Below are 25858 nucleotides of genomic sequence, written 5' to 3' on the forward strand. Positions count from 1 at the left end.
ATGCCCTGACTCGAAATAAGGCCGCATATCCCTGCAGTGACTTGAATGCAGGCTCGTCTTACATCTCCCAAGACGAAAGGATGTCTGAATCCCCTGTGGAGACCACAGAGAAAGACCTAGTTCCCCACCTCATGGCGACCGGAGGCCTCACATCCTTTGAAAACTCCAGAGGTACGCGGAGATCAGTGCCTCCAAAGGAGACGATGCCTGACTCCTCGTGAAACTTGATAGGAGTCCCAGGATTCCTGTGGCACATGGAAACGGACCCTTGGTCTCCCGCCTCAGCTGGAGAGGCGACCCAATTGCCCTGCCAAGCCTCGAGGAGAATCCCGAGTTGTCCCTCGCAACTAGGCAGGAGTCCTGACGTCGCTGAACAAACACGTGTGTGGAAGGGCGATCTCCGTCGTAACTCGAGAATATACCACAGGGTCCCGCCGCAACTCGAGAAAAACCATGAGACTTCCCCCTCGCCGCGAGATGAGGCCCGATTCCCCTGCACTGCGTGCAGAGCAATTCCGTGGTGCACATCACACATGAAAGGAGCCTTGATTTCCTTAGTGGCACTCCAGAGAAACCCCAAGAACCCTGTTTCCAGGCTAGAGGGATCCTGAGGTCACTGTAGCAACACGAAAGAGATCCGTGGACCAAAAATCAACTCGAGATGAGAGGTTAGTCCCTGGCTTCGACTCCAGAGGAATACCACCTTACCACAAGCACCTCAAGAGGAGGCTTCTCTCAATTCTAGGTATGTGAGAGGGACCCTGATTTTGCGGCCTCAAGTGGAATGGACACTGCGATGCCCTGACTCGAAATAAGGCCGGATATCCCTGCAGTGACTTGAATGCAGGCTCGTCTTGCATCTCCCAAGATGAAAGGATGTCTGAATCCCCTGTGGAGACCACAGAGAAAGACCTAGTTCCCCACCTCATTGCGACCGGAGGCCTCACATCCTTTGAAAACTCCAGAGGTACGCGGAGATCAGTGCCTCCAAAGGAGACGATGCCTTACTCCTCGTGAAACATGATAGGAGTCCCAGGATTCCTGTGGCAAGTGGATAGGGACCCTTGGTCTCCCGCCTCAGCTGGAGAGGCGTCCCAATTGCCCTGGCAAGCCTCGAGGAGAATCCCGAGTTGTCCCTCGCAACTAGGCAGGCGTCCTGACGTCGCTGAACAAACACGTGTGTGGAAGGGCCATTCCCGTCGTAACTCGAGAATATACCCCAGGTTCCCGCCGCAACTCGAGAAAAACCATGAGACTTCCCCCTCGCCGTGAGATGAGGCCCGATTCCCCTGCACTGCGTGCAGAGCAATTCCGTGGTGCACATCACACATGAAAGGAGCCTTGATTTCCTTGATGGCACTCCAGAGAAACCCCAAGAACACTGTGTCAAGGCTAGAGGGAAACTGAGGTCACTGTAGCAACACGAAAGAGCTCCGTGGACCAAAAATCAACTCGAGATGAGAGGTTAGTCCCTGGCTTCGACTCCAGAGGAATACCACCTAACCACAAGCACCTCAAGAGGAGGCTTCTCTCAGCTCTAGGTATTTGAGAGGGACCCTGAGTTTGCGGCCTCAAGTGGAATGGACACTGCGATGCCCTGACGCGAAATAAGGCCGGATATCCCTGCAGTGACTTGAATGCAGGCTCGTCTTGCATTTCCCAAGACGAAAGGATGTCTGAATCCCCTGTGGAGACCACAGAGAAAGACCTAGTTCCGCACCTCATGGCGACCGGAGGCCTCACATCCTTTGAAAACTCCAGAGGTACGCGGAGATCAGTGCCTCCAAAGGAGACGATGCCTGACTCCTCGTGAAACTTTATAGGAGTCCCAGGATTCCTGTGGCACGTGGAAAGGGACCCTTGGTCTCCCGCCTCAGCTGGAGAGGCGTCCCAATTGCCCTGCCACGCCTCGAGGAGAATCCCGAGTTGTCCCTCGCAACTAGGCAGGAGTCCTGACGTGGCTGAACAAACACGTGGGTGGAAGGGCCATCCCCGTCGTAACTCGAGAATATACCCCAGGTTGCCGCCACAACTCGAGGAAAACCATGAGACTTCGCCCTCGCCGCGAGATGAGGCCCGATTCCCCTGCACTGCGTGCAGAGCAATTCCGTGTTGCACATCACACATGAAAGGAGCCTTGATTTCCTTGATGGCACTCCAGAGAAAACCCAAGAACACTGTTTCAAGGCTCGAGGGATCCTGAGGTCACTGTAGCAACACGAAAGAGCTTCGTGGACCAAAAATCAACCCGAGATGAGAGGTTAGTCCCTGGCTTCAACTCCAGAGGAATACCACCTTACCACAAGCACCTCAAGAGGAGGCTTCTCTCAGCTCTAGGTATGTGAGAGGGACCCTGAGTTTGCGGCCTCAAGTGGAATGGACACCGCGATGCCCTGACTCGAAATAAGGCCGCATATCCCTGCAGTGACTTGAATGCAGGCTCGTCTTACATCTCCCAAGACGAAAGGATGTCTGAATCCCCTGTGGAGACCACAGAGAAAGACCTAGTTCCCCACCTCATGGCGACCGGAGGCCTCACATCCTTTGAAAACTCCAGAGGTACGCGGAGATCAGTGCCTCCAAAGGAGACGATGCCTGACTCCTCGTGAAACTTGATAGGAGTCCCAGGATTCCTGTGGCACGTGGAAAGGGACCCTTGGTCTCCGCCTCAGCTGGAGAGGCGTCCCAATTGCCCTGCCAAGCCTCGAGGAGAATCCCGAGTTGTCCCTCGCAACTAGGCAGGAGTCCTGACGTCGCTGAACAAACACGTGTGTGGAAGGGCCATCCCCGTCGTAACTCGAGAATATACCCCAGGGTCCCGCCGCAACTCGAGAAAAACCATGAGACTTCCCCCTCGCCGCGAGATGAGGCCCGATTCCCCTGCACTGCGTGCAGAGCAATTCCGTGGTGCACATCACACATGAAAGGTGCCTTGATTTCCTTAGTGGCACTCCAGAGAAACCCCAAGAACCCTGTTTCCAGGCTAGAGGGATCCTGAGGTCACTGTAGCAACACGAAAGAGATCCGTGGACCAAAAATCAACTCGAGATGAGAGGTTAGTCCCTGGCTTCGACTCCAGAGGAATACCACCTTACCACAAGCACCTCAAGAGGAGGCTTCTCTCAGCTCGAGGTATGTGAGAGGGACCCTGAGTTTGCGGCCTCAAGTGGAATGGACACCGCGATGCCCTGACTCGAAATAAGGCCGGATATCCCTGCAGTGACTTGAATGCAGGCTCGTCTTGCATCTCCCAAGACGAAAGGATGTCTGAATCACCTGTGGAGACCACAGAGAAAGACCTAGTTCCCCACCTCATCGCGACCGGAGGCCTCACATCCTTTGAAAACTCCAGAGGTACGCGGAGATCAGTGCCTCCAAATGAGACGATGCCTGATTCCTCGTGAAATTTGATAGGAGTCCCAGGATTCCTGTGGCACGTGGAAAGGGACACTTGATCTCCCGCCTCAGCTGGAGAGGCGTTCCAATTGCCCTGCCAAGCCTCGAGGAGAATCCCGAGTTGTCCCTCGCAACTAGGCAGGAGTCCTGACGTCGCTGAACAAACACGTGGGTGGAAGGGCCATCCCCGTCGTAACTCGAGAATATACCCCAGGTTCCCGCCGCAACTCGAGAAAAACCATGAGACTTCCCCCTCGCCGCGAGATGAGGCCCGATTCCCCTGCACTGCGTACAGAGCAAATCCGTCTTGCACATCACACATGAAAGGAGCCTTGATTTCCTTGATGGCACTCCAGAGAAACCCCAAGAACACTGTTTCAAGGCTAGAGGGATCCGGAGGTCACTGTAGCAACACGAAAGAGCTCCGTGGACCAAAAATCAACTCGAGATGAGAGGTTAGTCCTTGGCTTCGACTCCAGAGGAATACCACCTTACCACAAGCACCTCAAGAGGAGGCTTCTCTCAGATCTAGGTATGTGAGAGGGACCCTGAGTTTGCGGCCTCAAGTGGAATGGACACCTCGATGCCCTGACTCGAAATAAGGCCGGATATCCCTGCAGTGACTTGAATGCAGGCTCGTCTTGCATCTCCCAAGATGACAGGATGTCTGAATCCCCTCTGGAGACCACAGAGAAAGACCTAGTTCCCCACCTCATCGTGACCGCAGGCCTCACATTCTTTGAAAACTCCAGAGGTATGCGGAGATCAGTGCCTCCAAAGGAGACGATGCCTGACTCCTCGTGAAACTTGATAGGAGTCCCAGGATTCCTGTGGCACGTGGAAAGGGACCCTTGGTCTCCCGCCTCAGCTGGAGAGGCGTCCCAATTGCCCTGCCAAGCCTCGAGGAGAATCCCGAGTTGTCCCTCGCAACTAGGCAGGAGTCCTGATGTCGCTGAACAAACACGTGTGTCGAAGGGCCATCCCCGTTGTAACTCGAGAATATACCCCAGGTTCCCGCCGCAACTCGAGAACAACCATGAGACTTCCCCCTCGCCGCGAGATGAGGCCCGATTCCCCTGCACTGCGTGCAGAGCAATTCCGTGTTGCACATCACACATGAAAGGAGCCTTGATTTCCTTGATGGCACTCCAGAGAAAACCCAAGAACACTGTTTCAAGGCTCGAGGGATCCTGAGGTCACTGTAGCAACACGAAAGAGCTTCGTGGACCAAAAATCAACCCGAGATGAGAGGTTAGTCCCTGGCTTCGACTCCAGAGGAATACCACCTAAACACAAGCACCTCAAGAGGAGGCTTCTCTCAGCTCTAGATATGTGAGAGGGACCCTGAGTTTGCGGCCTCAAGTGGAATGGACACTGCGATGCCCTGACTCGAAATAAGGCCGGATATCCCTGCAGTGACTTGAATGCAGGCTCGTCTTGCATCTCCCAAGACGAAAGGATGTCTGAATCCCCTGTGGAGACCACAGAGAAAGACCTAGTTCCCCACCTCATGGAGACCGGAGGCCTCACATCCTTTGAAAACTCCAGAGGTACGCGGAGATCAGTGCCTCCAAAGGAGACGATGCCTGACTCCTCGTGAAACTTTATAGGACTCCCAGGATTCCTGTGGCACGTGGAAAGGGACCCTTGGTCTCCCACCTCAGCTGGAGAGGCGTCCCAATTGCGTTGGCAAGCCTCGAGGAGAATCCCGAGTTGTCCCTTGCAACTAGGCAGGAGTCCTGACGTGGCTGAACAAACACGTGTGTGGAAGGGCCATCCCCGTTGTAACTCGAGAATATACCCCAGGTTCCCGCCGCAACTCGAGAAAAACCATGAGACTTCCCCCTCGCCGCGAGATGAGGCCCGATTCCCCTGCACTGCGTACAGAGGAATTCCGTGTTGCACATCACACATGAAAGGAGCCTTGATTTCCTTAGTGGCACTCCAGAGAAACCCCAAGAACACTGTTTCAAGGCTAGAGGGATCCTGAGGTCACTGTAGCAACACGAAAGAGCTCCGTGGACCACAAATCAACTCGAGATGAGAGGTTAGTCCCTGGCTTCGACTCCAGAGGAATACCACCTTACCACAACCACCTCAAGAGGAGGCTTCTCTCAGCTCTAGGTATGTGAGAGGGACCCTGAGTTTGCGGCCTCAGGTGGAATGGACACTGCGATGCCCTGACTCGAAATAAGGCCGGATATCCCTGCAGTGACTTGAATGCAGGCCCGTCTTGCATCTCCCAAGATGACAGGATGTCTGAATCCCCTGTGGAGACCACAGAGAAAGACCTAGTTCCCCACCTCATGGCGACCGGAGGCCTCACATCCTTTGAAAACTCCAGAGGTACGCGGAGATCCGTGCCTCCAAAGGAGACGATGCCTGACTCCTCGTGAAACTTGATAGGAGTCCCAGGATTCCTGTGGCAAGTGGAAAGGGACCCTTGGTCTCCCGCCTCAGATTGAGAGGAGTCCCAATTGCCCTGCCAAGCCTCGAGGAGAATCCCGAGTTGTCCCTCGCAACTATTCAGGGGTCCTGCCGTCGCTGAACACACACGTGTGTGGAAGGGCCATCTCCGTTGTAACTCGAGAATATACCCCACGTTCCCGCCGCAACTCGAGAAAAACCATGAGACTTCCCCATCGCCGCGAGATGAGGCCTGATTCCCCTGCACTGCATGCAGAGCAATTCCGAGTTGCACATCACACATGAAAGGAGCCTTGATTTCTTTGATGGCACTCCAGAGAAACCCCAAGAACACTGTTTCAAGGCTAGAGGGATCCTGAGGTCACTGTAGCAACACGAAAGAGCTCCGTGGACCACAAATCAACTCGAGATGAGAGGTTAGTCCCTGGCTTCGACTCCAGAGGAATACCACCTTACCACAAGCACCTCAAGAGGAGGCTTCTCTCAGCTCTAGGTAAGTGAGAGGGACCCTGAGTTTGCGGCTTCAAGTGGAATGGACACTGCGATGCCCTGACTCGAAATAACGCCGGATATCCCTGCAGTGACTTGAATGCAGGCTCATCTTGCATCTCCCAAGATGAAAGGATGTCCGAATCCTCTGTGGAGACCACAGAGAAAGACCTATTTCCCAACCTCATGGCGACCGGAGGCCTCACATCCTTTGAAAACTCCAGAGGTACGCGGAGATCAGTGCCTCCAAATGAGATGATGCCTGACTCCACGTGAAACTTGTTAGGAGTCCCAGGATTCCTGTGGCACGTGGAAAGGGACCCTTGGTCTCCCACCTCAGCTGGAGAGGCGTCCCAATTGCCCTGGCAAGCCTCGAGGAGAATCCCGAGTTGTCCCTCGCAACTAGGCAGGAGTCCTGCCGTCGCTGAACAAACACGTGGGTGGAAGGGCCATCCCCGTCGTTACTCGAGAATATACCCCAGGTTCCCGCCGCAACTCGAGAAAAACCATGAGACTTCCCCCTCGCCGCGAGATGAGGCCCGATTCCCCTGCACTGCGTGCAGAGCAATTCCGTGTTGCACATCACACATGAAAGGAGCCTTGATTTCCTTGATGGCACTCCAGAGAAACCCCAAGAACACTGTTTCAAGTATCGAGGGATCCTAAGGTCACTGTAGCAACACGAAAGAGCTCCGTGGACCACAAATCAACTCGAGATGAGAGGTTAGTCCCTGGCTTCGACTCCAGAGGAATACCACCTTACCACAAGCACCTCAAGAGGAGGCTTCTCTCAGCTCTAGGTATGTGAGAGGGACCCTGAGTTTGCGGCCTCAAGTGGAATGGACACCGCGATGCTCTTACGTGAATTATGGCCGGATATCCCTGCAGTGACTTGAATGCAGGCTCGTCTTGAATCTCCCAAGATGAAAGGATGTCTGAATCCCCTGTGGAGACCACAGAGAAAGACCTAGTTCCCCAGCTCATCGCGACCGGAGGCCTCACATCCTTTGAAAACTCCAGAGGTACGCGGAGATCAGTGCCTCCAAAGGAGACGATGCCTGACTCCTCGTGAAACTTGATAGGAGTCCCAGGATTTCTGTGGCACATGGAAAGGGACCCTTGGTCTCCCGCCTCAGCTGGAGAGGCGTCCCAATTGCCCTGCCAAGCCTCGAGGAGAATCCCGAGTTGTCCCTCGCAACTAGGCAGGAGTCCTGACGTCGCTTAACAAACACGTGTGTGGAAGGGCCATCCCTGTCGTAACTCGAGAATATACCCCAGGTTCCCGCCGCAACTCGAGAAAAACCATGAGACTTCCCCCTTGCCGCGAGATGAGGCCCGATTCCCCTGCACTGCGTGCAGAGCAATTCCGTGTTGCACATCACACATGAAAGGAGCCTTGATTTCCTTGATGGCACTCCAGAGAAACCCCAAGAACACTGTTTCAAGGCTAGAGGGATCCTGAGGTCACTGTAGCACACGAAAGAGCTCCGTGGACCAAAAATCAACTCGAGATGAGAGGTTAGTCCCTGGCTTCGACTCCAGAGGAATACCCCCTTACCACAAGCACCTCAAGAGGAGGCTTCTCTCAGCTCTAGGTATGTGAGAGGGACCCTGATTTTGCGGCCTCAAGTGGAATGGACACTGCGATGCCCTGACTCGAAATAAGGCCGGATATCCCTGCAGTGACTTGAATGCAGGCTCGTCTTGCATCTCCCAAGAAGAAAGGATGTCTGAATCCCCTGTGGAGACCACAGAGAAAGACCTCGTTCCCCACCTCATGGAGACCGGAGGCCTCACATCCTTTGAAAACTCCAGAGGTACGCGGAGATCAGTGCCTCCAAAGGAGACGATGCCTAACTCCTCGTGAAACATGATAGGAGTCCCAGGATTCCTGTGGCAAGTGGATAGGGACCCTTGGTCTCCCGCCTCAGCTGGAGAGGCGTCCCAATTGCCCTGGCAAGCCTCGAGGAGAATCCCGAGTTGTCCCTCGCAACTAGGCAGGAGTCCTGACGTCGCTGAACAAACACGTGGGTGGAAGGGCCATCCCCGTCGTAACTCGAGAATATACCCCAGGTTCCCGCCGCAACTCGAGAAAAACCATGAGACTTCCCCCTCGCCGCGAGATGAGGCCCGATTCCCCTGCACTGCGTACAGAGCAATTCCGTGTTGCACATCACACATGAAAGGAGCCTTGATTTCCTTGATGGCACTCCAGAGAAACCCCAAGAACACTGTTTCAAGGCTAGAGGGATCCTGAGGTCACTGTAGCCACACGAAAGAGCTCCGTGGACCAAAAATCAACTCGAGATGAGAGGTTAGTCCCTGGCTTCGACTCCAGAGGAATACCACCTTACCACAAGCACCTCAAGAGGAGGCTTCTCTCAGCTCTAGGTATTTGCAAGGGACCCTGAGTTTGCGGCCTCAAGTGGAATGGACACCGCGATGCCCTGACTCGAAATAAGGCCGGATATCCCTGCAGTGAGTTGAATGCAGGCTCTTCTTGCATCTCCCAAGACGAAAGGATGTCTGAATCCCCTGTGCAGACCACAGAGAAAGACCTAGTTCCCCACCTCATGGCGACCGGAGGCCTCACATTCTTTGAAAACTCCAGAGGTACGCGGAGATCAGTGCCTCCAAAGGAGACGATGCCTGACTCCTCGTGTAACTTGATAGGAGTCCCAGGATTCCTGTGGCACATGGAAAGGGACCCTTGGTCTCCCGCCTCAGCTGGAGAGGCGTTCCAATTGCCCTGCCAAGCCTCGAGAAGAATCCCGAGTTGTCCCTCGCAACTAGGCAGGAGTCCTGACGTCGCTGAACAAACACGTGGATGGAAGGGCCATCCCCGTCGTAACTCGAGAATATACCCCAGGTTCCCGCCGCAACTCGAGAAAAACCATGAGACTTCCCCCTCGCCGCGAGATGAGGCCCGATTCCCCTGCACTGCGTACAGAGCAATTCCGTGTTGCACATCACACATGAAAGGAGCCTTGATTTCCTTGATGGCACTCCAGAGAAACCCCAAGAACACTGTTTCAAGGCTAGAGGGATCCGGAGGTCACTGTAGCAACACGAAAGAGCTCCGTGGACCAAAAATCAACTCGAGATGAGAGGTTAGTCGCTGGCTTCGACTCCAGAGGAATACCATCTTACCACAAGCACCTCAAGAGGAGGCTTCTCTCAATTTTTGGTATGTGAGAGGGACCCTGATTTTGCGGCCTCAAGTGGAATGGACACTGCGATGCCCTGACTCGAAATAAGGCCGGATATCCCTGCAGTGACTTGAATGCAGGCTCGTCTTGCATCTCCCAAGAAGAAAGGATGTCTGAATCCCCTGTGGAGACCACAGAGAAAGACCTCGTTCCCCACCTCATGGAGACCGGAGGCCTCACATCCTTTGAAAACTCCAGAGGTACGCGGAGATCAGTGCCTCCAAAGGAGACGATGCCTTACTCCTCGTGAAACATGATAGGAGTCCCAGGATTCCTGTGGCAGGTGGATAGGGACCCTTGGTCTCCCGCCTCAGCTGGAGAGGCGTCCCAATTGCCCTGGCAAGCCTCGAGGAGAATCCCGAGTTGTCCCTCGCAACTAGGCAGGAGTCCTGACGTCACTGAAGAAACACGTGGGTGGAAGGGCCATCCCCGTCGTAACTCGAGAATATACCCCAGGTTCCCGCCGCAACTCGAGAAAAACCAAGAGACTTCCCCCTCGCCGCGAGATGAGGCCCGATTCCCCTGCACTGCGTGCAGAGCAATTCCGTCTTGCACATCACACATGAAAGGAGCCTTGATTTCCTTGATGGCACTCCAGAGAAACCCCAAGAACACTGTTTCAAGGCTCGAGGGATCCTGAGGTCACTGTAGCAAAACGAAAGACCTCCGTGGACCAAAAATCAACTCGAGATGAGAGGTTAGTCCCTGGCTTCTACTCCAGAGGAATACCACCTTACCACAAGCACCTCAAGAGGAGGCTTCTCTCAACTCTAGGTATGTGAGAGGGACCCTGAGTTTGCGGCCTCAAGTGGAATGGACACCGCGATGCCCTGACTCGAAATAAGGCCGGATATACCTGCAGTGACTTGAATGCAGGCTCGTCTTGCATCTCCCAAGACGAAAGGATGACTGAATCACCTGTGCAGACCACAGAGAAAGACCTAGTTCCCCACCTCATCGCGACCGGAGGCCTCACATCCTTTGAAAACTCCAGAGGTACGCGGAGATCAGTGCCTCCAAATGAGACGATGCCTGATTCCTCGTGAAATTTGATAGGAGTCCCAGGATTCCTGTGGCACGTGGAAAGGGACCCTTGGTCTCCCGCCTCAGCTGGAGAGGCGTCCCAATTGCCCTGGCAAGCCTCGAGGAGAATCCCGAGTTGTCCCTCGCAACTAGGCAGGAGTCCTGATGTCGCTGAACAAACACGTGTGTGGAAGGGCCATCCCCGTCGTAACTCGAGAATATACCCCAGGTTCCCGCCGCAACTCGAGAAAAACCATGAGACTTCCCCCTCGCCGCGAGATGAGGCCCGATTCCCCTGCACTGCGTGCAGAGCAATTCCGTCTTGCACATCACACATGAAAGGAGCCTTGATTTCCTTGATGGCACTCCAGAGAAACCCCAAGAACACTGTTTCAAGGCTCGAGGGATCCTGAGGTCACTGTAGCAACACGAAAGAACTCCGTGGACCAAAAATCAACTCGAGATGAGAGGTTAGTCCCTGGCTTCGACTCCAGAGGACTACCACCTTACCACAAGCACCTCTAGAGGAGGCTTCTCTCAGCTCTAGGTATGTGAGAGGGACCCTGAGTTTGCTGCCTCAAGTGGAATGGACACCGTGATGCCCTGACTCGAAATAAGGCCGGATATCCCTGCAGTGACTTGAATGCAGGCTCGTCTTGCATCTCCCAAGACGAAAGGATGTCTGAATCACCTGTGGCGACCACAGAGAAAGACCTAGTTCCCCACCTCATCGCGACCGGAGGCCTCACATCCTTTGAAAACTCCAGAGGTACGCGGAGATCAGTGCCTCCAAATGAGACGATGCCTGATTCCTCGTGAAATTTGATAGGAGTCCCAGGATTCCTGTGGCACGTGGAAAGGGACCCTTGGTCTCCCGCCTCAGCTGGAGAGGCGTTCCAATTGCCCTGCCAAGCCTCGAGGAGAATCCCGAGTTGTCCCTCGCAACTAGGCAGGAGTCCTGACGTCGCTGAACAAACACGTGGATGGAAGGGCCATCCCCGTCGTAACTCGAGAATATACCTCAGGTTCCCGCCGCAACTCGAGAAAAACCATGAGACTTCCCCCTCGCCGCGAGATGAGGCCCGATTCCCCTGCACTGCGTACAGAGCAATTCCGTGTTGCACATCACACATGAAAGGAGCCTTGATTTCCTTGATGGCACTCCAGTGAAACCCCAAGAACACTGTTTCAAGGCTAGAGGGATCCGGAGGTCACTGTAGCAACACGAAAGAGCTCCGTGGACCAAAAATCAACTCGAGATGAGAGGTTAGTCGCTGGCTTCGACTCCAGAGGAATACCATCTTACCACAAGCACCTCAAGAGGAGGCTTCCCTCAATTCTAGGTATGTGAGAGGGACCCTGATTTTGCGGCCTCAAGTGGAATGGACACTGCGATGCCCTGACTCGAAATAAGGCCGGATATCCCTGCAGTGACTTGAGTGCAGGCTCGTCTTGCATCTCCCAAGACGAAAGGATGTCTGAATCCCCTGTGGAGACCACAGAGAAAGACCTAGTTCCGCACCTCATGGCGACCGGAGGCCTCACATCCTTTGAAAACTCCAGAGGTACGCGGAGATCAGTGCCTCCAAAGGAGACGATGCCTGACTCCTCGTGAAACTTTATAGGAGTCCCAGGATTCCTGTGGCACGTGGAAAGGGACCCTTGGTCTCCCGCCTCAGCTGGAGAGGCGTCCCAATTGCCCTGCCACGCCTCGAGGAGAATCCCGAGTTGTCCCTCGCAACTAGGCAGGAGTCCTGACGTGGCTGAACAAACACGTGGGTGGAAGGGCCATCCCCGTCGTAACTCGAGAATATACCCCAGGTTGCCGCCACAACTCGAGGAAAACCATGAGACTTCGCCCTCGCCGCGAGATGAGGCCCGATTCCCCTGCACTGCGTGCAGAGCAATTCCGTGTTGCACATCACACATGAAAGGAGCCTTGATTTCCTTGATGGCACTCCAGAGAAAACCCAAGAACACTGTTTCAAGGCTCGAGGGATCCTGAGGTCACTGTAGCAACACGAAAGAGCTTCGTGGACCAAAAATCAACCCGAGATGAGAGGTTAGTCCCTGGCTTCAACTCCAGAGGAATACCACCTTACCACAAGCACCTCAAGAGGAGGCTTCTCTCAGCTCTAGGTATGTGAGAGGGACCCTGAGTTTGCGGCCTCAAGTGGAATGGACACCGCGATGCCCTGACTCGAAATAAGGCCGCATATCCCTGCAGTGACTTGAATGCAGGCTCGTCTTACATCTCCCAAGACGAAAGGATGTCTGAATCCCCTGTGGAGACCACAGAGAAAGACCTAGTTCCCCACCTCATCGCGACCGGAGGCCTCACATCCTTTGAAAACTCCAGAGGTACGCGGAGATCAGTGCCTCCAAAGGAGACGATGCCTGACTCCTCGTGAAACTTGATAGGAGTCCCAGGATTCCTGTGGCACGTGGAAAGGGACCCTTGGTCTCCGCCTCAGCTGGAGAGGCGTCCCAATTGCCCTGCCAAGCCTCGAGGAGAATCCCGAGTTGTCCCTCGCAACTAGGCAGGAGTCCTGACGTCGCTGAACAAACACGTGTGTGGAAGGGCCATCCCCGTCGTAACTCGAGAATATACCCCAGGGTCCCGCCGCAACTCGAGAAAAACCATGAGACTTCCCCCTCGCCGCGAGATGAGGCCCGATTCCCCTGCACTGCGTGCAGAGCAATTCCGTGGTGCACATCACACATGAAAGGAGCCTTGATTTCCTTAGTGGCACTCCAGAGAAACCCCAAGAACCCTGTTTCCAGGCTAGAGGGATCCTGAGGTCACTGTAGCAACACGAAAGAGATCCGTGGACCAAAAATCAACTCGAGATGAGAGGTTAGTCCCTGGCTTCGACTCCAGAGGAATACCACCTTACCACAAGCACCTCAAGAGGAGGCTTCTCTCAGCTCGAGGTATGTGAGAGGGACCCTGAGTTTGCGGCCTCAAGTGGAATGGACACCGCGATGCCCTGACTCGAAATAAGGCCGGATATCCCTGCAGTGACTTGAATGCAGGCTCGTCTTGCATCTCCCAAGATGACAGGATGTCTGAATCCCCTCTGGAGACCACAGAGAAAGACCTAGTTCCCCACCTCATCGTGACCGCAGGCCTCACATTCTTTGAAAACTCCAGAGGTACGTGGAGATCAGTGCCTCCAAAGGAGATGATGCCTGACTCCTCGTGAAACTTGATAGGAGTCCCAGGATTCCTGTGGCACGTGGAAAGGGACCCTTGGTCTCCCGCCTCAGCTGGAGAGGCGTCCCAATTGCCCTGCCAAGCCTCGAGGAGAATCCCGAGTTGTCCCTCGCAACTAGGCAGGAGTCCTGACGTCGCTGAACAAACACGTGGGTGGAAGGGCCATCCCCGTCGTAACTCGAGAATATACCCCAGGTTCCCGCCGCAACTCTTGAAAAACCATGAGACTTCCCCCTCGCCGCGAGATGAGGCCCGATTCCCTGCACTGCATGCAGAGCAATTCCGTGTTGCACATCACACATGAAAGGAGCCTTGATTTCCTTGATGGCACTCCAGAGAAACCCCAAGAACACTGTTTCAAGGCTAGAGGGATCCGGAGGTCACTGTAGCAACACGAAAGAGCTCCTTGGACCAAAAATCAGCTCGAGATGAGAGGTTAGTCCCTGGCTTCGACTCCAGAGGAATACCACCTTACCACAAGCACCTCAAGAGGAGGCTTCTCTCAATTCTAGGTATGTGAGAGGGACCCTGATTTTGCGGCCTCAAGTGGAATGGACACTGCGATGCCCTGACTCGAAATAAGGCCGGATATCCCTGCAGTGACTTGAATGCAGGCTCGTCTTGCATCTCCCAAGACGAAAGGATGTCTGAATCCCCTGTGGAGACCACAGAGAAAGACCTAGTTCCCCACCTCATGGAGACCGGAGGCCTCACATCCTTTGAAAACTCCAGAGGTACGCGGAGATCAGTGCCTCCAAAGGAGACGATGCCTGACTCCTCGTGAAACTTTATAGGACTCCCAGGATTCCTGTGGCACGTGGAAAGGGACCCTTGGTCTCCCACCTCAGCTGGAGAGGCGTCCCAATTGCGTTGGCAAGCCTCGAGGAGAATCCCGAGTTGTCCCTCGCAACTAGGCAGGAGTCCTGACGTCGCTGAACAAACACGTGTGTGGAAGGGCCATCCCCGTTGTAACTCGAGAATATACCCCAGGTTCCCGCCGCAACTCGAGAAAAACCATGAGACGTCCCCCTCGCCGCGAGATGAGGCCCGATTCCCCTGCACTGCGTACAGAGGAATTCCGTGTTGCACATCACACATGAAAGGAGCCTTGATTTCCTTAGTGGCACTCCAGAGAAACCCCAAGAACACTGTTTCAAGGCTAGAGGGATCCTGAGGTCACTGTAGCAACACGAAAGAGCTCCGTGGACCACAAATCAACTCGAGATGAGAGGTTAGTCCCTGGCTTCGACTCCAGAGGAATACCACCTTACCACAAGCACCTCAAGAGGAGGCTTCTCTCAGCTCTAGGTATGTGAGAGGGACCCTGAGTTTGCGGCCTCAGGTGGAATGGACACTGCGATGCCCTGACTCGAAATAAGGCCGGATATCCCTGCAGTGACTTGAATGCAGGCCCGTCTTGCATCTCCCAAGATGACAGGATGTCTGAATCCCCTGTGGAGACCACAGAGAAAGACCTAGTTCCCCACCTCATGGCGACCGGAGGCCTCACATCCTTTGAAAACTCCAGAGGTACGCGGAGATCCGTGCCTCCAAAGGAGACGATGCCTGACTCCTCGTGAAACTTGATAGGAGTCCCAGGATTCCTGTGGCAAGTGGAAAGGGACCCTTGGTCTCCCGCCTCAGATTGAGAGGAGTCCCAATTGCCCTGCCAAGCCTCGAGGAGAATCCCGAGTTGTCCCTCGCAACTATTCAGGGGTCCTGCCGTCGCTGAACACACACGTGTGTGGAAGGGCCATCTCCGTTGTAACTCGAGAATATACCCCACGTTCCCGCCGCAACTCGAGAAAAACCATGAGACTTCCCCATCGCCGCGAGATGAGGCCTGATTCCCCTGCACTGCATGCAGAGCAATTCCGAGTTGCACATCACACATGAAAGGAGCCTTGATTTCTTTGATGGCACTCCAGAGAAACCCCAAGAACACTGTTTCAAGGCTAGAGGGATCCTGAGGTCACTGTAGCAACACGAAAGAGCTCCGTGGACCAAAAATCAACTCGAGATGAGAGGTTAGTCCCTGGCTTCGACTCCAGAGGAATACCACCTTACCACAAGCACCTCAAGAGGAGGCTTCTCTCAGCTCTAGGTAAGTGAGAGGGACCCTGAGTTTGCGGCTTCAAGTGGAATGGACACTGCGATGGCCTGACTCGAAATAATGCCGGATATCCCTGCAGTGACTTGAATGCAGGCTCATCTTGCATCTCCCAAGATGAAAGGATGTCCGAATCCTCTGTGGAGACCACAGAGAAAGACCTAGTTCCCAACCTCATGGCGACCGGAGGCCTCACATCCTTTGAAAACTCCAGAGGTACGCGGAGATCAGTGCCTCCAAATGAGATGATGCCTGACTCCACGTGAAACTTGTTAGGAGTCCCAGGATTCCTGTGGCACGTGGAAAGGGACCCTTGGTCTCCCACCTCAGCTGGAGAGGCGTCCCAATTGCCCTGGCAAGCCTCGAGGAGAATCCCGAGTTGTCCCTCGCAACTAGGCAGGAGTCCTGCCGTCGCTGAACAAACACGTGGGTGGAAGGGCCATCCCCGTCGTTACTCGAGAATATACCCCAGGTTCCCGCCGCAACTCGAGAAAAACCATGAGACTTCCCCCTCGCCGCGAGATGAGGCCCGATTCCCCTGCACTGCGTGCAGAGCAATTCCGTGTTGCACATCACACATGAAAGGAGCCTTGATTTCCTTGATGGCACTCCAGAGAAACCCCAAGAACACTGTTTCAAGTATCGAGGGATCCTGAGGTCACTGTAGCAACACGAAAGAGCTCCGTGGACCACAAATCAACTCGAGATGAGAGGTTAGTCCCTGGCTTCGACTCCAGAGGAATACCACCTTACCACAAGCACCTCAAGAGGAGGCTTCTCTCAGCTCTAGGTATGTGAGAGGGACCCTGAGTTTGCGGCCTCAAATGGAATGGACACCGCGATGCTCTTACGTGAATTATGGCCGGATATCCCTGCAGTGACTTGAATGCAGGCTCGTCTTGAATCTCCCAAGACGAAAGGATGTCTGAATCCCCTGTGGAGACCACAGAGAAAGACCTAGTTCCCCAGCTCATCGCGACCGGAGGCCTCACATCCTTTGAAAACTCCAGAGGTACGCGGAGATCAGTGCCTCCAAAGGAGACGATGCCTGACTCCTCGTGAAACTTGATAGGAGTCCCAGGATTCCTGTGGCAAGTGGATAGGGACACTTGGTCTCCCGCCTCAGCTGGAGAGGCGTCCCAATTGCCCTGCCAAGCCTCGAGGAGAATCCCGAGTTGTCCCTCGCAACTAGGCAGGGGTCCTGACGTCGCTGAACAAACACGTGGGTGGAAGGGCCATCCCCGTCGTAACTCGAGAATATATCCCACGTTCCCGCCGCAACTCGAGAAAAACCATGAGACTTCCCCCTCGCCGCGAGATGAGGCCCGATTCCCCTGCACTGCATTCAAAGCAATTCCGTATTGCACATCAAACATGAAAGGAGCCTTGATTTCCTTAATGGCACTCAAGAGTAACCCCAAGAACACTGTTTCAAGGCTAGAGGGATCCTGAGGTCACTGTAGCAACACGAAAGAGCTCCGTGGACCAAAAATCAACTCGAGATGAGAGGTTAGTCCCTGGCTTCGACTCCAGAGGAATACCACCTTACCACAAGCACCTCAAGAGGAGGCTTCTCTCAGCTCGAGGTATGTGAGAGGGACCCTGAGTTTGCGGCCTCAAGTGGAATGGACACTGCGATGCCCTGACGCGAAATAACGCCAGATATCCCTGCAGTGACTTGAATGCAGGCTCGTCTTGCATCTCCCAAGACGAAAGGATGTCTGAATCCCCTGTGGAGACCACAGAGAAAGACCTAGTTCCCCACCTCATCGCGACCGGAGGCCTCACATCCTTTGAAAATTCCAAACGTACGCGGAGATCAGTGCCTCCAAGGGATACGATGCCTGACTCCTCGTGAAACTTGATAGGAGTCCCAGGATTCCTGTGGCTCGTGGAAAAGGACCCTTGGTCTCCCGCCTCAGCTGGAGAGGCGTCCCAATTGCCCTGCCAAGCCTCGAGGAGAATCCCGAGTTGTCCCTCGCAACTAGGCAGGAGTCCTGCCGTGGCTGAACAAACACGTGTGTGTAAGTGCCATCCCCGTCGTAAGTCGAGAATATACCCCAGGTTCCCGCCGCAACTCGAGAAAAACCATGAGACTTCCCCCTCGCCGCAAGATGAGGCCCGATTCCCCTGCACTGCATTCAAACCAATTCCGTATTGCACATCAAACATGAAAGGAGCCTTGATTTCCTTGATGGCACTCCAGAGAAAACCCAAGAACACTGTTTCAAGGCTAGAGGGATCCTGAGGTCACTGTAGCAACACGAAAGAGCTCCGTGGACCAAGAATCAACTCGAGATGAGAGGTTAGTCCCTGGCTTCGACTCCAGAGGAATACCACCTTACCACAAGCACCTCAAGAGGAGGCTTCTCTCAGCTCTAGGTATGTGAGAGGGACCCTGAGTTTGCGGCCTCAGTGGAATGGACACCGCGATGCCCTGACTCGAAATAAGGCCGGATATCCCTGCAGTGACTTGAATGCAGGCTCGTCTTGCATCTCCCAAGACGAAAGGATGTCTGAATCCCCTGTGGAGACTACAGAAAAAGACCTAGTTCCCCACCTCATCGCGACCGGAGGCCTCACATCCTTTGAAAACTCCAGAGGTACGCGGAAATCAGTGCCTCCAAAGGAGACGATGCCTGACTCCTCGTGAAACTTGATAGGAGTCCCAGGTTTCCTGTGGCACGTGGAAAGGGACCCTTGGTTTCCCGCCTCAGCTGGAGGGGCGTTCCAATTGCCCTGCCAAGCCTCGAGGAGAATCCCGAGTTCCCCTCGCAACTAGGAAGGAGTCCTGACGTCGCTGAATAAACACGTGGGTGGAAGGGCCATCCCCTTCGTAACTCGAGAATATACCCCAGGTTCTCGCCGCAACTCGAGAAAAACCATGAGACTTCCCCCTCGCCGTTAGATGAGGCCCGATTAACCGGCACTGCCTGCAGAGCAATTCCGTGTTGCACATGAAACCTGAAAGAAGCCTTGATTTCCTTGATGGCACTCCAGAGAATCCCCAAGAACACTGTTTCAAGGCTAGAGGGATCCTGAGGTCACTGTAGCAACATGAAAGAGTTCCGTGGACCAAAAATCAACTCGAGATGAGAGGTTAGTCCCTGGCTTCGACTCCAGAGGAATACCACCTTACCACAAGCACCTCAAGAGGAGTTTTCTCTCAGCTCTAGGTATATGAGAGGGACCCTGAGTTTGCGGCCTCAAGTGGAATGGACACCGCGATGCCCTGACTCGAAATAAGGCCGGATATCCCTGCAGTGACTTGAATGCAGGCTCGTCTCGCATCTCCCAAGACGAAAGGATGTCTGAATCCCCTGTGGAGACCACAGAGAAAGACCTAGTTCCCCACCTCATCGCGACCGGAGGCCTCACATCCTTTGAAAACTCCAGAGGTACGCGGAGATCAGTGCCTCTTAAGGAGACGATGCCTGACTCCTCGTGAAACTTGATAGGAGTCCCAGGATTCCTGTGGCACGTGGAAAGGGACCCTTGGTCTCCCGCCTCAGCTGGAGAGGCGTCCCAATTGCCCTGCCAAGCCTCGAGGAGAATCCCGAGTTGTCCTTCGCAACTAGGCAGGAGTCCTGACGTCACTGAACAAACATGTGTGTGGAAGGGCCATTCCCGTCGTAACTCGAGAATATACTCCAGGTTCCCGCCGCAACTCGAGAAAAACCATGAGACTTCACCCTCACCACGAGATGAGGCCCGATTCCCCTGCACTGCGTGCAGAGCAATTCCGTGTTGAACATCACACAAGAAAGGAGCCTTGATTTCCTTGATGGAACTCCAGAGAAACCCCAAGAACACTGTTTCAAGGCTAGAGGGATCCTGAGGTCACTGTAGAAACACGAAAGAGCTCCGTGGACCAAAAATCAACTCGAGATGAGAGGTTAGTCCCTGGCTTCGACTCCAGAGGAATACCACCTTACCACAAGCACCTCAAGAGGAGGCTTCTCTCAGCTCTAGGTATGTGAGAGGGACCCAGAGTTTGCGGCTTCAAGTGGAATGGACACCGCGATGCCCTGACTCGAAATAAGGCCGGATATCCCTGCAGTGACTGGAAGGCAGGCTCATCTTGCATCTCCGAAGATGAAAGGATGTCTGAATCCCCTGTGGAGACCACAGAGAAAGACGTAGTTCCCCACCTCATCGTGACCGGAGGCCTCACATCCTTTGAAAACTCCAGAGGTACGCGGAGATCAGTGCCTCCAAAGGAGACGATGCCTGACTCCTCGTGAAACTTGATAGGAGTCCCAGGATTCCTGTGCACGTGGAAAGGGACCCTTGGTCTCCCGCCTCAGCTGGAGAGGCGTCCCAATTGCCCTGCCAAGCCTCGAGGAGAATCCCGAGTTGTCCCTCGCAACTAGGCAGGAGTCCAGACGTCGGTGAACAAACACGTGTGTGGAAGGGCCATCCCCGTGGTAACTCGAGAATATACCCCAAGGTCCCGCCGCAACACGAGAAAAACCATGAGACTTCCCCCTTGCCACGAGATGATGCCCGATTCCCCTGCACTGCGTGCAGAGCAATTCCGTGTTGCACATCACACATGAAAGGAGCCTTGATTTCCTTGATGGCACTCCAGAGAAACCCCAAGAGCAGTGTTTCAAGGCTAGAGGGATGGTGGAGTCACTGTAGCAACACGAAAGATTTCCGTGGACCAAAAATCAACTTGAGATGAGAGGTTAGTCCCTGACTTCGAATCCAGAGGAATACCACCTTACCACAAGCACCTCAAGAGGAGGCTTCTCTCAGCTCTAGGTATGTGAGAGGGACCCTGAGTTTGCGGCCTCAAGTGGAATGGACACCGCGATGCCCTGACTCGAAATAAGGCCGGATATCCCTGCAGTGACTTGAATGCAGGCTCGTCTTGCATCTCCCAAGACGAAAGGATGTCTGAATCCCCTGTGGAGACCACAGAGAAAGACCTAGTTCCCCACCTCATCGTGACCGGAGGCCTCACAACCTTTGAAAACTCCAGAGGTACGCGGAGATCAGTGCCTCCAAAGGAGACGATACCTGACTCCTCGTGAAACTTGATAGGAGTCCCAGGATTCCTGTGGCACGTGGAAAGGGACCCTTGGTCTTCCGCCTCAGCTGGAGAGGCGTCCCAATTGCCCTGCCAAGCCTCGAGGAGAATCCCGAGTTGTCCCTCGCAACTAGGCAGGAGTCCTGACGTCGTTGAACAAACACGTGTGTGGAAGGGCCATCCCCGTGGTAACTCGAGAATATACCCCAGGTTCCAGCCGCAACTCGAGAAAAACCATGAGACTTCCCCCTTGCCGCGAGATGAGGCCCGATTCCCCTGCACTGCGTGCAGAGCAATTCCGTGTTGCACATCAGACATGAAAGGAGCCTTGATTTCCTTGATGGCACTCCAGAGAAACCCCAAGAGCAGTGTTTCAAGGCTAGAGGGATCCTTAGGTCACTGTAGCAACAAGAAAGAGCTCCGTGGACCAAAAATCAACTGGAGATGAGAGGTTAGTCCCTGGCTTCAACTCCAGAATTATACCACCTTACCACAAGCACCTCAAGAGGAGGCTTCTCTCAGCTCTAGGTATGTGAGAGGCACCCTGAGTTTGCGGCCTCAAGTCGAATGGACACCGCGATGGCCTAACTGGAAATAAGGCCGGATATCCCTGCAGTGACTTGAATGTAGGCTCGTCTTGCATCTCCCAAGATGAAAGGATGTCTGAATCCCCTGTGGAGACCACAGAGAAAGACCTAGTTCCCCACCTCATCGCGACCAGAGGCCTCACATCCTTTGAAAACTCCAGAGGTACGCGGAGATCAGTGCCTCCAAAGGAGACGATTCCTGACTCCTCGTGAAACTTGATAGGAGTCCCAGGATTCCTGTGGCACGTGGAAAGGGACCCTTGGTCTCCCGCCTCAGCTGGAGAGGCGTTCCAATTGCCCTGCCAAGCCTCGAGGAGAATCCCGAGTTGTCCCTCGCAACTAGGCAGGAGTACTTACGTCGCTGAACAAACACGTGTGTGGAAGGACCATCCCCGTCGTAACTCGAGAATATAAACCAGGTTCCCGCCGCAACTCGAGAAAAACCATGAGACTTCCCCCTCGCCGCAAAATGAGGCCCGATTCCCCTGCACTGCGTGCAGAGCAATTCCGTGTTGCACATCACACATGAAAGGAGCCTTGATTTCCTTGATGGCACTCCAGAGAAACCCCAAGAACACTGTTTCAAGGCTAGAGGGATCCTGAGGTCACTCTAGCAACACGAAAGAGCTCCGTGGACCAAAAATCAATAGAGATGAGAGAGTAGTCCCTGGCCTCGACTCCAGAGGAATACCACCTTACCACAAGCACCTCAAGAGGAGGCTTCTCTCAGCTCTAGCTCTGTGAGAGGGACCCTGAGTTTGCGGCCTCAAGTGAAATGGACACCGCGATGCCCTGACTCGAAATAAGGCCGGATATCCCTGCAGTGACTTGAAGGCAGGCTCGTCTTGCATCTCCGAAGATGAAAGGATGTCTGAATCCCCTGTGGAGACGACAGAGAAAGACCTAGTTCCCCAACTCATCGTGACCGGAGGCCTCACATCCTTTGAAAACTCCAGAGGTACGCGGAGATCAGTGCCTCCGAAGGAGACGATACCTGACTCCTCGTGAAACTTGATAGGAGTCCCAGGATTCCTGTGGCACGTGGAAAGGGACCCTTGGTCTCCCGCCTCAGCTGGAGAGGCGTCCCAATTGCCCTGCCAAGCCTCGAGGAGAATCCCGAGTTGTCCCTCGCAACTAGGCAGGAGTCCAGACGTCGTTGAACAAACACGTGTGTGGAAGGGCCATCCCCGTGGTAACTCGAGAATATACCCCAAGGTCCCGAGGCAACTCGAGAAAAACCATGAGACTTCCCCCTTGCCACTAGATGAGGCCCGATTCCCCTGCACTGCGTGCAGAGCAATTCCGTGTTGCACATCACACATGAAAGGAGCCTTGATTTCCTTCATGGTACTCCAGAGAAACCCCAAGAACACTGTTTCAAGGCTAGAGGGATCCTGAGGTCACTGTAGCAACACGAAAGAGCTCCGTGACCAAAAATCAACTCGAGTTGAGAGGTTAGTCCCTGGCTTCGACTCCAGAGAAATACCACCTTACCACAAGCACCTCAAGAGGAGGCTTCTCTCAGCTCCAGGTATGTGAGAGGGACCCTAATTTTGCGGCCTCAAGTGGAATGTACACTGTGATGCCCTGACGCGAAATAAGGCCGGATATCCCTGCAGTGACTTGAATGCAGGATCATCTTGCATCTCCCAAGATGAAAGGATGTCTGAATCCCCTGTGGAGACCACAGAGAAAGACCTAGTTCCCCACCTCATCGCGACCGGAGGCCTCACATACTTTGAAAACTCCAGAGGTACGCGGAGATCAGTGCCTCCAAAGGAGACGATGCCTGACTCCTCGTGAAACTTGATAGGAGTCCCAGGATTCCTGTGGCACGTGGACAGGGACCCTTGGTCTCCCGCCTCAGCTGGAGAGGCGTCCCAGTTGCCCTGCCAACCCTCGAGGAGAATCCCGAGTTGTCCTTCGCAACTAGGCAGGAGTTCTGACTTCGCTGAACAAACACGTGTGTATAAGGGACATCCCTGTCGTAACTCGAGAATATACCCCAGGTTCTTACCGCAACTCGAGAAAAACCATGAGACTTCCCCCTCGATGCGAGATGAGGCCCGATTCCCCTGCAGTGCGTGCAGAGCAATTCCGTGGTGCACATCACACATGAAAGGAGCCTTGATTTCCTTCATGGCACTCCAGAGAAACCCCAAGAACACTGTTTCAAGGCTAGAGGGATCCTGAGGTCACTGTAGCCACACGAAAGAGCTCCGTGGACCAAAAATCAACTCGAGATGAGAGGTTAGTCCCTGGCTTCGACTCCAGAGGAATACCACCTTACCACAAGCACCTCAAGAGGAGGCTTCTCTCAGCTCTAAGTATATGAGAGGGACCGTGAGTTTGCCGCCTCAAGTGGAATGGACACCACGATGCCCTGACTCGAAATAAGGCCGGATACCCCTGCAGTGACTTGAATGCAGGCTCGTCTTGCATCTCCCAAGACGAAAGGATGTCTGAATCCCCTGTGGAGACCACAGAGAAAGACCTAGTTCCCCACCTCATCGAGACCGGAGGCCTCACATCCTTTGAAAACTCCAGAGGTACGCGGAGATCAGTGCCTCCAAAGGAGACGATGCCTGACTCCTCGTGAAACTTGATAGGAGTCCCAGGATTCCTGTGGCACGTGGAAAGGGACCCTTGGTCTCCCGCCTCAGCTGGAGAGGCGTCCCAATTGCCCTGCCAAGCCTCGAGGAGAATCCCGAGTTGTCCCTCGCAACTAGGAAGGAGTCCTGACGTCGCTGAATAAACACGTGGGTGGAAGGGCCATCGCCGTCGTAACTCGAGAATATACCCCAGGTTCTCGCCGCAACTCGAGAAAAACCATGAGACTTCCCCCTCGCCATGAGATGAGGCCCGATTCCCCTGCACTGCATGCAGAGCAATTCCGTGTTGCACATCAAACATGAAAGAAGACTTGATTTCCTTGATGGCACTCCAGAGAAACCCCAAGAACACTGTTTCAAGGCTAGAGGGATCCTGAGGTCACTGCAGCAACACGAAAGAGCTCCGTGGACCAAAAATCAACTCGAGATGAGAGGTTAGTCCCTGGCTTCGACTTCAGAGGAATATCACCTTACCACAAGCACCTCAAGAGGAGGCTTCTCTCAGCTCTAGGTATGTGAGAGGGACCCTGAGTTTGCGGCCTCAAGTGGAATGGACACTGCGATGCCCTGACGCGAAATAAGGCCGGATATCCCTGCAGTAACTTGAATGCAGGCTCGTCTTGCATCTCCCAAGATGAAAGGATGTCTGAATCCCCTGTGGAGACCACAGAGAAAGACCTAGTTCCCCACTTCATGGCGCCCGGAGGCCTCACATCCTTTGAAAACTCCAGAGGTACGCGGAGATCAGTGCCTCCAAAGGAGACGATGCCTGACTCCTCGTGAAACTTGATACGAGTCCCAGGATTCCTGTGGCACGTGGAAAGGGACACTTGGTCTCCCGCCTCAGCTGGAGAGGCGTCCCAAATGCCCTGCCAAGCCTCGAGGAGAATCCCGAGTTGTCCCTCACAACTAGGCAGGAGTCCTGACGTCGCTGAACAAACACGTGGGTGGAAGGGCCATCCCCGTTGTAACTCGAGAATATACCCCAGGTTCCCGCCGCAACTCGAGATAAACCATGAGACTTCCCCCTCGCCGTGAGATAAGGCCCGATTCCCCTGCACTGCATGCAGAGCAATTCCATGTTGCACATCAAACATGAAAGGAGCCTTGATTTCCTTGATGGCACTCCAGAGAAAACCCAATATCACTGTTTCAAGGCTAAAGGGATCCTGAGGTCACTTTTGCAAAATGAAAGAGCTCCGTGGACCAAAAATCAACTCGAGATGAGAGGTTAGTCCCTGGCTTCGACTCCAGAGGAATACCACCTTACCACAAGCACCTCAAGAGGAGGCTTCTCTCAGCTCTAGGTATGTGAGACGTACCCTGAGTTTGCGGCCTCAAGTGGAATGGACACCGTGATACCCTGACTCGAAATAAGGCCGGATATCCCTGCAGTGACTTGAATGCAGGCTCGTCTTGCATCTCCCAAGATGAAAGGATGTCTGAGTCCCCTGTGGAAACCACAGAGAAAGACCTAGTTCCCCACCTCATCGCGACCGGAGGCCTCACATCCTTTGAAAACTCCAGAGGTACGCGGAGATCAGTGCCTCCAAAGGAGACGATGCCTGACTCCTCGTGAAACTTGATAGGAGTCCCAGGATCCCTGTGGCACGTGGAAAGGGACCCTTGGTCTCCCGCCTCAGCTGGAGAGGCGTCCCAATTGCCCTGCCAAGCCTCGAGGAGAATCCCGAGTTGTCCTTCTCAACTAGGCAGGAGTCCTGATGTCACTGAACAAACATGTGTGTGGAAGGGC

This window comes from Cervus elaphus, unplaced genomic scaffold, assembly GCF_910594005.1.
Source record: "Cervus elaphus unplaced genomic scaffold, mCerEla1.1, whole genome shotgun sequence".
In the NCBI taxonomy this organism is placed as follows: Eukaryota; Metazoa; Chordata; class Mammalia; order Artiodactyla; family Cervidae; genus Cervus; species Cervus elaphus.